Here is a 12,651-nt window from a genome sequence, read left to right as displayed (position 1 = left end):
ATAAAGTCAATTTGTGGTCTTCTACAAAACAATTTAAATTGATAAATCTCTAAGACTGATCAAGAAATAAGAAAGAAGGCATAGCTATCTCAAGTCAGGAATGAAGAAGATGACATCATTATAGATAATGCTGTCATTACAAAGATATTAAAAGGATATTTTACATAACTTCATGCTATTAAATTTGAAAATTTAAGTTGAAGGGAAAAAAATTCCTAAAAAACATATACTACAACTTACCAAGGAGAAACAGAAAATATCAACACTCCTATAGCTATTACAGAAATTAAATCTGTAATTAAAAAGTTTCCCCAAAAGAAAACCCAGGTTCAGAGGTCTTCACTGGTAAATTCTACCAAACACTTCAGGAAGAAATAACCACAATTTTTCACAAATTCTTCCAGAGAATTAAAAAAAGAAAGGCAGGTGGGTGAACACCACATGTATTAGTTTCCTATGGCAACAGAAATTTATTCTTCCACGGTTCTGGAGGCCAGAAGTTTCACAGGTCAAAATCAAGGCATTGGCAAGACCACACAACCTTTGGAGGCTCTAAGGGAGAATCTGTCTCTTGCTTCTTCCAGAGTCTGCTGGCTGCCAACATTCTTTTATTTTATTTTAAGTTCTTTTTTTTTTTTTTTTTGACTGGTAAGGGGATCGCAAAGCTCCGCACGGTGTTGTCTGCACCACGCTCAGCCAGTGAGCTCACCAGCCATCCCCATATAGGGTCCGAACCCGCGGCCTTGGCGCTACTAGCGCCGCACTCTCCCAAGTGAGCCATGGGGCCGGCCCCCAACATTCTTTTACTTTTGGCCACATCACTCAAATCTCTGCCTTCATTTTTATATTGCCTCTCCTCCTCTGGAAAATCTCCCTTTGCCATTCTCTTAAAAAAACTCTTGGGATGGCATTTAGGGCCTAACTGGATAATCTCCTCACAAGATTCTTAATCACAATCTGCAAAGACCCTTTTTCCAAATACGGTAACATTCACAGGTTCCAGGGATTAGGGCATGAATATCACTGAGGGGAAGGGGGGCATTTTTCTAGCCTACATCAGTCTCCAACTCATTTTATGAGGCCAGCTTATCTTTGAAAATGACATTATGACAAAGGCAAATTACAGATCAGTGTCACACATTAACATAAGTACAAACCCTAAATAAAATATTAGCAAACCAAATCCAGCAATAACTAAAAAGAATATAAATATATTACACTCAAGTTGCCCTTCATGTCTCCAATAAGAGGTTGTTTAGATGTTACCTTATCCTACAGTTTTTTTCCTTGAAAAAATTTAATGAAAGGAGCCATAATGTCCTCACCACTTCCTCCAGACACTCCCTTGAATAGCAGATTGTTAGCTCTGTGATTCTTGGAGGTATCCTTTCTACCAACCACCTACAATTTCCAAGAGGTCCATGACAACTTTTCTTGGAGCCCAGAACTGATTTGATGATTGAAGAATTCCATCTTTTGTTAGGAGGCAGGAGCAGGGAAGGTTACATCTAGGTATTGTCTGGCATTGAACTTCATCAGGAAGAAGGGCCATATGAAAACTTTCTCACTGGTCTCTGACCTTGGTGACTTAAACTTTCCAGCTCATTGAAATAAAATAAACTCAATACATTATCTAGTCCAGAGATGGGTGGTAGATTCAGTTTTAACAGTCCCTAAAATATTATATATAGTGCAGTAGTTCTCAACCCAAACCATATCCCAGCCACCTGGGAGCTTTGACAAACTACACAGCTTTTGCCCCACCCTTGGAGAGTCATAGGTATAGAGAGCCACTATTGTGACAGAAGGATGTCATGTTCCTCAGATGTATTATTTGTGTATGGCAGTGGGTGGAAAAAATCAGAACCACTCTTTCCACAGATGCTTCTGGACCTTATTACACAAACCAAGTTAATGTGCATGTATTAATTTTCTATTGCTGTGTAATAAATTACCTCAAATGGCTTAACACAACATTTTTTTTTCAGAGTGGATTGATTGATTGATTGATTTTATTTTGTCGATATACAATGTGGTTGATTATTGTGGCCCATTACCGAAAACTCCCTCCCTCCTTCCTCTCCCCCCTCCCACCCAACAATGTCCTTTCTGTTTGCTTGTCATATCAACTTCAAGGAATTGTAGTTGTTATGTCTTCTTCCCCCCGTTTTGTGTGTGTGTGTGTGTGTGTGTGTGTGTGTGTGTGTGTGTGTGTGAATTTATTTATTTATTTTTAGCTCCCACCAATAAGTGAGAACATGTGGTATTTCTCTTTCTGTGCCTGACTTGTTTCACTTAATATAATTCTCTCAAGGTCCATCCATGTTGTTGCAAATGGCAGTATTTCATTCGTTTTTATAGCTGAGTAGTATTCCATCGTGTAGATGTATCACATTTTCCATATCCACTCATCCGATGATGGACATTTGGGCTGGTTCCAACTCTTGGCTATTGTAAAGAGTGCTGCGATGAACATTGGGGAACAGGTATAACTTCGACTTGATGATTTCCATTCCTCCAGGTATATTCCCAGCAGTGGGATAGCTGGGTCGTATAGTAGATCTATCTGCAATTGTTTGAGGAACCTCCATACCATTTTCCATAGAGGCTGCACCATTTTGCAGTCCCACCAACAATGGATGAGAGTTCCTTTTTCTCCACAACCTCGCCAGCGTTTATCGTTCAGAGTCTTTTGGATTTTAGCCATCCTAACTGGGGTGAGATGGTATCTCAGGGTAGTTTTGATTTGCATTTCCCGGATGCTGAGTGATGTTGAGCATTTTTTCATATGTCTGTTGGCCATTTGTATATCTTCCTTAGAGAAAGGCCTACTTAGCTCTTTTGCCCATTTTTTAATTGGGTTGCTTGTTTTTTTGTTGTAAAGTTGTTTGAGTTCCTTGTATATTCTGGATATGAATCCTTTGTCAGATGTATATTTTGCAAATATTTTCTCCCACTCTGTTGGTTGTCTTTTAACTCTGTTATTTGTTTCTTTTGCTGTGCAGAAGCTCTTTAGTTTGATATAATCCCATTTGTTTACTTTTCCTTTGGTTGCATGTGCTTTTGGGGTCGTATTCATGAAGTCTGTGTCCAGTCCTATTTCCTGAAGTTTTAACACAACATTTATTATCTCACAGTTTCTATAAGTTAGAAGTCTGAGAATGGTATAGCTGAATTCTCTGCTCAGGATCTCATAAGGTTGAAATCAAGGTGTCAGCCAAGGCTGCGATCTTATCTGAGGCTTGGAACCCTTTCCAAGTCCATTCAAGTTGGCAAAATTCAGTTCCTTGCAGCTGTAGAACCGAAGTCCCCATTTTGTTACTGGCTGTGAGCTCCTAGCGGCCATCCTCAGGTCCTAGTCACATGGCACTCTCACAACATGACAGCTTACTTCTCCAAAGCAAGAAGAAAAATCTTACTCCAGTCTGTTATGATGGCGTTTATGTAAGTAAAGTAGTGTGACCACAGGAGTGAATATCTCATCATCTCCACTATATATATAATCTAATCAAAAGGGTGACTATCCCATCATCTTCACAGTTTTAGCCCACATTCAGGGATATAGAATCACACAATGTAAACCAGTAGTTAAGAATCTTGGGGGCCATCTTAGAATTTGGTCTAGAACAATCTGTATTGCAGGGAGGGAGGAAGAGAAAATAAAGGCATAGGAGAACCCTTCAATGGGTAGACAGCGACTGGAAGAAGGGAATGAAATAGCTTGAGGACTGATGGCAAGAGGAAAATTGCTGAGCAAACAGCACTGGGAGAGTTTAGGAGTTTTGTCTGGCAATGGAATTTGTATGAGGTACAAATCAAAATTTTTTGTCTGGCAATGGATTTTACGTGAGGCACTAATGAAGAACCATGCAATAAGGAAAAAGAACCATAAGGAAATTCTGGGACTATTAAGAAATTACCCCCTCTTGATATTTCCTTTAGAAACTACCATAAAATATCTTAATTCTTTCAACTAATTGTATGTATTGTTTCTTTCTCTGTTTGTTTGTTTTGCTTCACTGTTGTTAATTTCAATGCAAATCTGTTCTCATAATAAAACTCAACATAACCCAACATTATTTTGATTATATTGGAAAGATCATAGCCTTTATATTCAAACAGACCTTAAGTTAAATCTTTACTCTTTTTTTAGCTATTTTTTTAAACCACCACCACCAATTATTAAACTCTATGTGCCTATTCTAAATATGCTGCTTAATTTAGCTTGTGATCAAGATATTGCCTCTATTAAACTGGTTTTTCTCCTATAATCTGGTTAAGTAACAGCTATGATCACCAGTTTACCCAGATTGACAACAAAATAACTAAATGCAGTTAACTGCTTCATAAATTCCTTATGTCATTGTACATGTTAAAAAATATAATATCCATAACTGCCTTAGGTGTACAATGTCAGTTTCTATTCTTACAATTTTTATTATTTCTGGTACCTGGCAAACCAAGTGGCAACTATCGTCATGCATTGTTTAATGAGAGGGATACGTTCTGAGAAATGCATCGTTAGGCAGTTTCGGCGTTGTGTGAACATCATGAGTAAACTTACACAAACCTAGATGATATGGCCTACTACACCCATAGGCTATGTGGTACAGCAATTGCTCCTGTGTGAGTACTGCATTGCGCTGTGACATTACGACAGCTACAACGTCACTAGGCAATAGGAATTTTTCAGCTCCTTTATAATCTTCTGGGACCACTATCATATATGCTGTCCATCTTTGACTGAAGCATTGTTATGCAGTGCATGACTGTACTATTATTAAGCTAATGACCTGAAAAATAGGAAAGTGAAGTTGAAACATATCAGGAGGAGAGCTCATATTAAGATCATGCTGCCCAGCCTACACTGCAAAGTACCAAAGGGGTTGATGTTTTTGTCTGTCTTGTCCACTGATGTTTTCTGAGAGCCCAGAGTGCTGCCTTGCACATAATACGTGCTCAATAAATGCGATATTTAATAAATGAAAGCAATATTCTCTCTCTAATTATCAGTTGTGTTTATGGTGCACATGGCCTTACCAAAGTCCATGGTCAGGGTAAAGGTGGAAGATCTACCTCATAAAAGTAAGGGCTTGGAACAGTTGGGAATAAATTATATTCTTGCTGGAAGACTATATAAGTAATTTATTCATTTTACAAATATCCTTTGAGTACTTTCTATGTCTAGACACTATAATAGATGTTAGAGAGTAAAAAGAAAAAATAGAGAGTAAAAAGAAGTAGGTGAAAAATGAATTTTTCTCTCAAGTATCTTCAATCTAATAGAGAAAATACTCATATATCAATAATTTCTAAACATTATATAGAAGTTGGCAGTGTAACACAAAGAAAATTGTACAGGAATTTAGAGAAAGGACAGATTACTCTAGACCATTTGTTGGCAAACTACGGCCCATGAGCCAAATGTATCCCATGGTCTGCTTCTGAATGGTCCATGAGTTAAGGATAGTTTTTACCTTTTGATAAAAACAAAAAATACAGACATTTTATGTGACCCGCAATGCCTAAAATATTTACTATTTATTTTTTTACACAAAAAGTTTGTGGACACCTATTGCAGACTTTAATGAACAAAAAAGTCTTCACAAAAGGCACATTTAATCTGGACATCTAACTGAGGGACAGAGATGGGATGGGGAAGAACACTTGGAAAAGAGGGAATGACTCAGCTAAAAGCCCAGGGGACAGTGAACTTCAGAGCATACTTGGAGAATAGTGGTCACAAATCCCATTTGACAGGACTATGAGGTTTGTAAAGGACAGAAAGTAGAAGGGAAGTTGGAAGGGTTGTCTGTGGTGCTGGACTAAAGAAGTTACTATTCAGTAACTGAGGACATCATAGTTGCCATGAAGAATTTCATGGTGTTTGTGCAGTGTCCTCTCTTCAAGGACTCTAATGATGAAAGGGAAGATGATTTTCACAGTAGAGCACAATAGTAACATAATTTTTATGATAATAAGCCAGGGATGAATCCCACACTTCATTCTGTCTACCAAACAATTTATAACAGCAATGTATATTCTCTTCAGCCTAAATCAAACAAACTCCTAAACTGGTTCTTAAAGACAACTTGCTTTATTATTGTTCATCCACTCAACCATCCAGCTCCCTGAAAATTTTAAATGAGACTTCAGACAGACCCTCCACTGTAGCTTTGTTTCACATGACACTGTGTCATTAATTCATGACACTATATTATCAATAATATTCACCAAGTCTCAGACTCACTATTTCACCCTCACTTAGTGGCAATCTCCAGCAATCAAATAATTGCACTTGTCTGTCTAGCCCAGGCACAAGATGCACTTACGCAGATAGTTCTGTTGGTCAGTTCCATTTGCTGACAGCTCAGCAGGGAGGGCTTGATTTATTCAATGCATAAAGCTGCTGCATACAACTGGAACCTTAGCTAGGGAAGGGCAAAAAAGGACTGAGGAAGGCAGTGGGCAAAGACACGCTAAGACAGGATGAAATAGAGGGTCAGTCGGGAAATTCCATTTGGGAAAAGGCACTTAAGCTACCCCAATTTTGAAGTTTTCCCCAAAATCCTGAGTGTCTCAATTTTCTTTTCTTGCAGCCCAAGAAGATAGCAGAGGCTTTACCCAGAAATACCTGTCTCCCTGGATGCTGTCACTCTGACCAAACACACTGCAATTCTATGATTGCCCCATCACCCACATGTTCTGGACTAAGCAAGGACAACAGTTCTTGTAATTAGAAAGAAAACTAGAAAGTCAAACAAAAACAGGTACAATGAGAAAAAAAAAAATGAAACAATTGAGGAGAAGGGAGAGAAAGCCATAGGAGAAATAGTTATAAATTACTACTTTGTAATAGCCACATGGGAGGGTGGGGTCACCAGACTTGGATGCAGATGGGGCCAACTGGAGAAAAGAACGGTTAGACACTGGGACTTCCCTTCTGGCTTCCCAGCATCCCCTCCTCTTCCACAGGGCCCAAGGTCCTTATATGATTCCTACCTGGGCCTATCCTCAACCCCTCTTGCTCTAAATCTCTTCTCCTTTCTTCCTTCTTTTTTGCTCCACAATTACATTCTTCCTTTTACTGGTTATAACACCAAAAGGATGTCTTAACACTTCATAGAGGAGTCTGTTGATCATGCTCAGTATAATCATTTACCAAGAATATTCACATTCAAAAAGGAGACAATAAGATGAATTCCCAGTTCACTGTAGATTGTCAGGAAATGGCAGGCTCACTGGAGGAAAGGAGGGGAAGAAAAGACAAAAAGGGGTGGAATGAAGGAGGAGGAAAGGGAAGGGAATATTTACTGAGTGCCATTTAGTCTTAGGCAAAGGGCTTTTACACATAGCATTACGTGTGCAGCTGCCTACAAAAGATTCCCTAGGCTAAATGGCTGCTGGTCAGGAATTTAGATGCCATTAATCCAGACCTGAGATAATCTCTAAAGAGTGGTAAGAAAATACAGGTAAAGGCAATTACAGGACCTTCTCATTTTATGACCTTAAAATTATACATATCTGTAAAATGAACAAGAAGGGCAAAGTGATTACTAGACTCTGTCAGAGCTTTAGAAAAGTCAGTCAGCTACCCTGAGGCCCAGTTTCCTCATTTATAAAATAAAGCTCTTGGGGGAAAAAATGGTCTCTATACTTTCTTTTCATGCTTAAGTAACATAATTCAATGAATTTTGTCACATTTTCTATAAGATCATTCCTATACCAAATAAACATGCTGTTACTTCTTTCATCTGAAAGCAGCAAAAACAAAAAACTCCTCATACTGCTTCCTTTTCTGCATACTGCCCATTTTTCTAATTTTTTCAGAAAAATTCCTTGAAAAAGATGTCTTATAAACCGTATCTCCACTCTCTCTCCTCCCATATTCTATCGAACCCACTCCAAACTTTTGTCTCCATCATGCCAAAGAAATTCTTCTCATAAATATCACCACTGATCAACAGTAATCAATTCTCAGTCCTTTAATTTAATATTAGCAGCATTTTACACAGTTAATCACTCCCTCCTCCACTGAATAGTTTCTTCACTTGGCTTCCAGGACACCACACTCACCTGGTTTCTGCCCACCTCTTTTCAGCCTAATTTTCTGGTTTTTTCTCATGTCCCCAAATCCTAAACATGGAAGTAGTCCAATAAAACACAGTTCTTATTCCTCTTCTTTCCCTCTTTACTAATGCAAGGAATTACTTCATATATTCCATGGCTTTAAAAACCATCTATGGGCTGATGACTCCCAGACCTCTCTCTTGATACCAGACTTGTATGTCCAACTGCCTCCTTGACTACACTACCTGGATATCCAGTTGGCATTTCAAAGTTAACATGACCAAAGCTCCCACCCTCAGCTTGTTCTTCTTAAAGCCTTTCTGGACTGATCTTGGACTTAGATTGAGAAGACGGCTATTATGAGGAAACAGGCCTTCACCAGACATCAAATCTGCCAGCACCTTGATCTTGAACTTACCAGTTTCTATAAATGTGAGAAGTAAGTTTCTGTTGTTTATAAGTCACCTAGTCTATGGTATTTTGTTACAGCAGCCCAAACAGACTAAGACAGTGCACCGTCTGTTTCCAGCATGGATGGTGACTGTAATAAGTGGCTACAGCAATAATTCAAGTGGGAGATACTGGTAGCAGTGGAAATGGAGTGAAGTGGCTGGCCTCCTGCTTATATTTTGAAGATACAGCTGATTGAATTTTCTGATGAATGAAATATAGCATTGAGAGAAAGAAAGGAGTGAAGACTGACTTCAAAGCGGTAGGCTTGAGAAGTTGAAGAATAGAGTTGCCACTTAATGGGACCTGAAAGACTTCAGGAAGAGCAAGCTGGAGTGGGAGCTTTTGTCATGTTAAGTTTGAAATGCCAAATAGATAACCAAGTAGTGTTGTCAAGGAGGCAGCTGGACATACAAGTCTAGTATCAAGGCATGGACATTACAGGAAATTAGCAAACAATGGTAAAGTGTCCTGTGTCTAGCAGGCAGTGGGGACCAGTGAAGTTATTCCTACCCTTAGACTTGAAGGAACAAGATGTGGAAGTAATTACCAGAACACATACACACATACAACACAACCTGTATTCTTAGTGGACCAATTTAGTCAGAATAAGGCAACCACCAGGAAGGGAGATGGAGAAAAGAAGACCATGAACTCACTCTCCCCTGTCTTCTGATCTCCTGATCACAAACCCAACTGCACCCCAAGCAAGAAGACAAGAGAACTTATTAAGGGCAGCCTCCTAACCTCGTGTGTTCCTCTAGGGCAAAGAGCAGGGTGGGAAAATGTAGAGAGGTGATCGGAGGAGAGAACAAAATGTATCCAGCAAATATCCTCATCTGCAAATCAGAAATAAATGTTGTTACCATGGGGTGAAATGAAATAATCTATATAAAGCATTTAGCACAATGTCTGGCATATAGTTTTTAGACGGGCAGGGTAAACCCTTATTGCCTGGCATCATATTTCCAAGAGTGGATTTTTGTAGAGTGATGCTTTCCAAACTTCAGATAATGACCAATTAGTGAGTTGTGAACTTAATAGGTTTCCCAGAACTTTTTTTTAAGAAATAGAAAAGACCAGCATTTATCTCATAAGTATTGTCTCATAAAACATAAATTTCAATTATGTATATTTGTGTGTGTGTGTGTGTGTGTGTGTGTGTGTGTGTGTGTGTGTGCGTGTGCGTGTGTGTGTGTGTGTGTAAGTATGTATTTGTTCCTTGGGTCACAATGTAAAATGTATTTCTTATTAAGGGTCATGGTCAAAATATGTTTGAAAGCCACAATGCAAGAAGAACACTCAGGTACTCCTTTTCACCTCTTACTTATTCCTACCCAAGAAGAAGTGACTTACCTAATTAACAAATTTCGAAGGAGGAGAAACTGAGATTTGCTTGAATCCTTTCTTATTCTCTTGTCTCTGCTAGTCCTCTCCTTTGTCTTCTCTAATTCACTGTAGTAAACTAAATAATGGCCCCCAAAGATATCAATTCTAATTCCTGAAACCTGCAAATATTACCTTACATAGAAGAGTCTTTGCAGCAATGATTAAGTTAAGGGCCTTGACATGGGAAGATTATCCTGATTATGGGAGGGCAGAGATTGGGAGAAGGTCCTAAATGCAATTACATGTATCCTTTAAGAGGAAGCAGAAAGAAATTTACATTCAGAAGAGAAGAGTGATGTGAAGACAGAGTAGAGTAAGATTTCAAGATGCTGGCCTACAAGGCTGCAGTGATTCAGTCATAAGTCAAGGAATGCTGACAGTCACTAGAAGCTAAAAGAAACAAAGAATGATTATTTATTTATCCATTTATCAGTTGGTGGACATTTTAAAAAATTACGTTTAAAAGCTCTTTCCAGGATCTCAGCAGGTAGGGGAAGAGATTATCAGACTTAAATCTGTGAGTGAGGCATCATGAGAATCAGGAAGGCCTCTGCACAGCAATTTGCACTCTGGCTTCTCTCATAATAATAATAGCCCCACAATGTGTTTTGACTATGTGCACAGCACAGGATGTATATAATCTCTACATTCACAAAAATTTGGTAAGGTAGTCATTATTATCCTTGTTTTAAAATGAGGAAATTCAAGTCAGAAATAACTTGTCCAAGTCACAAAACTAGTGACGGAGCCAGGATGTACCTCTAGTATGATCTGCCTCCAAATACAGAGCTGTCTCCACCTTAACAAAGTGTCTTGCTGTGTTGCCTGCCCTTAGTTTCCTGAGGCTGGGCTTCTGTTCCTCAAGGAAACTGCATGCCATAGTTTGTACATACCAAAAATATGCATAATAAATTTTTCCAGGTGGTATTCTAGCTTGTTTCTGCCAATTTGGTCCCAAGGCCTTAAGTTTCATTTGATTATTTCTTTTGTAATTGTTGGATGAAAACTAAATAAAAGGGAAGCAAAAGAGGAAGATATACACTTAAAACTAGTGTCTCAGTGCTGGATGTCACCTTAAATCATGTTATGACAATAAATCACATCACAAAAATCTTTTTAAAAAAGAGCTCTTCTAGCCCTAGATCCAAATTAAAACTTTTTTATAGATAAGGAAAACAAAGCAAGAAATTTGCATATCTGTCTAGTAACCAACAAACTAATCAAAGAATTGCACTGCCATGTAAACAGAGTTTTAATATTCTGTAAGTTCTAAGTGGGAAGTAACTCCAAACTTCCTTTGATCATCCAAACATCACATTGTAAAACTTCCTTTTATTTTTCTCTTCTCAAGCATTTACATAAAGATATATGAAACTGATGCCCTGTGTTACCAAACCGAAATAGCTTGCAGCAAAGCCAATATGTTGACACCGGGATTGCAGTGATGGAAACAGAGGCGTTTTATTATTGCAAAGCGCCAAGCAAGGAGGACAGGTAGTTCACACTAAAAACTCAAGCTCCCTGACTGGTTGGTGGCAAAGGTTTATATAGGGTAAAATCATGAGTAAGGGTCTTGATGAATGATCAGTCAGCTCACAGACAGTGTTGATTGGGTGCCAGTTGTGCAATCAACAAGTTATTCTCGGAATCTTCCATTCAGTCTTGGGGCTACTTCCAGCGTCAACTGGTAGTCATGTGCTCCTTTGGGGGAGGTCTTGGTTTTCTGGAAAACAACTCAGGGACATGCCTCAGTGATGTTATCTATATCCCCCGAAAGGGTAATGCAAAGTCTTATAACTCTGATTCAGATCTATAGGTATTGTTACCTTATACCTGGTGAAACTTTCCTATCTTTGTCTTTTAACTACAATCACTAGCTAGTATATTACATATTACCTGAAGGCCAGGGACTCAGGAACTATGGAACTTTCCACCTAACTTTTGAGGGGCCTGCTCAGCTTCATAAGGGCAAAATCAAGCCCTACATTTTATTTGGGGAGAAAGGGAAAAATTTTAAATAGCACTTTTCAGTTGCAGGATTTTGAGATCCCGTGATCAGAATATCAAATCTTTGAAGTGGTAATCCCATTCTACAAAGTGAAAACTCAAAACATTCACAGAAAGTCCTGTCAAGTCACATCTTTAAATAAAATTGGGTTCTGTTTTTTTATTGGATTGATTGATTGATGGGCTGGCTGGTTGGTACGGGGCTCGAATCCTGGACCTTGGTGTTATCAGCACCCCTAAATAAAGTTTTTTTAAATAAAAGAATGCTACTGAGCAACCCCCGAAACACAGCGTGGTTTGTTCGTTTGGTTTGTTTGCTACACTGAGTTCCTACATATTTGTTTGGCTTCACAGTGGAAATCTGTCACAGCATATTTAGGTATACTCACTACCCCTCACAATAATAAACAAACAAACAGAATAGTAAAGCGAGGAAAGGAAAGGAAGGAAAAGAGGTGCTAAGAGGTAGGAAAGGAAAACCGTTCTGAGTAAGACTGTAGAGAATGTGCTATGCCCTTCCTCACCCATGTCCTACCTCGCAAGAACTTCCAAATACCCAAAGGCCAGGAGCAAAGGGCAGAACACACACAGCCGGCCCACACAATGAGGCGGCAACCCGCCCACCCTTCATCCAACCCGAAGTCGCGTTCTCAGTTTACCCATCGCATGAACGACCTTCCCCCGACTCCGCGGCCCCCTTTTACGACAGTTTTCCGACCGAACTTGCGGCCGCTA

This window comes from Cynocephalus volans, chromosome 1, assembly GCF_027409185.1.
Source record: "Cynocephalus volans isolate mCynVol1 chromosome 1, mCynVol1.pri, whole genome shotgun sequence".
Lineage (NCBI taxonomy): Eukaryota > Metazoa > Chordata > Mammalia > Dermoptera > Cynocephalidae > Cynocephalus > Cynocephalus volans.
Note: the sequence above shows the minus strand (reverse complement) of the source record.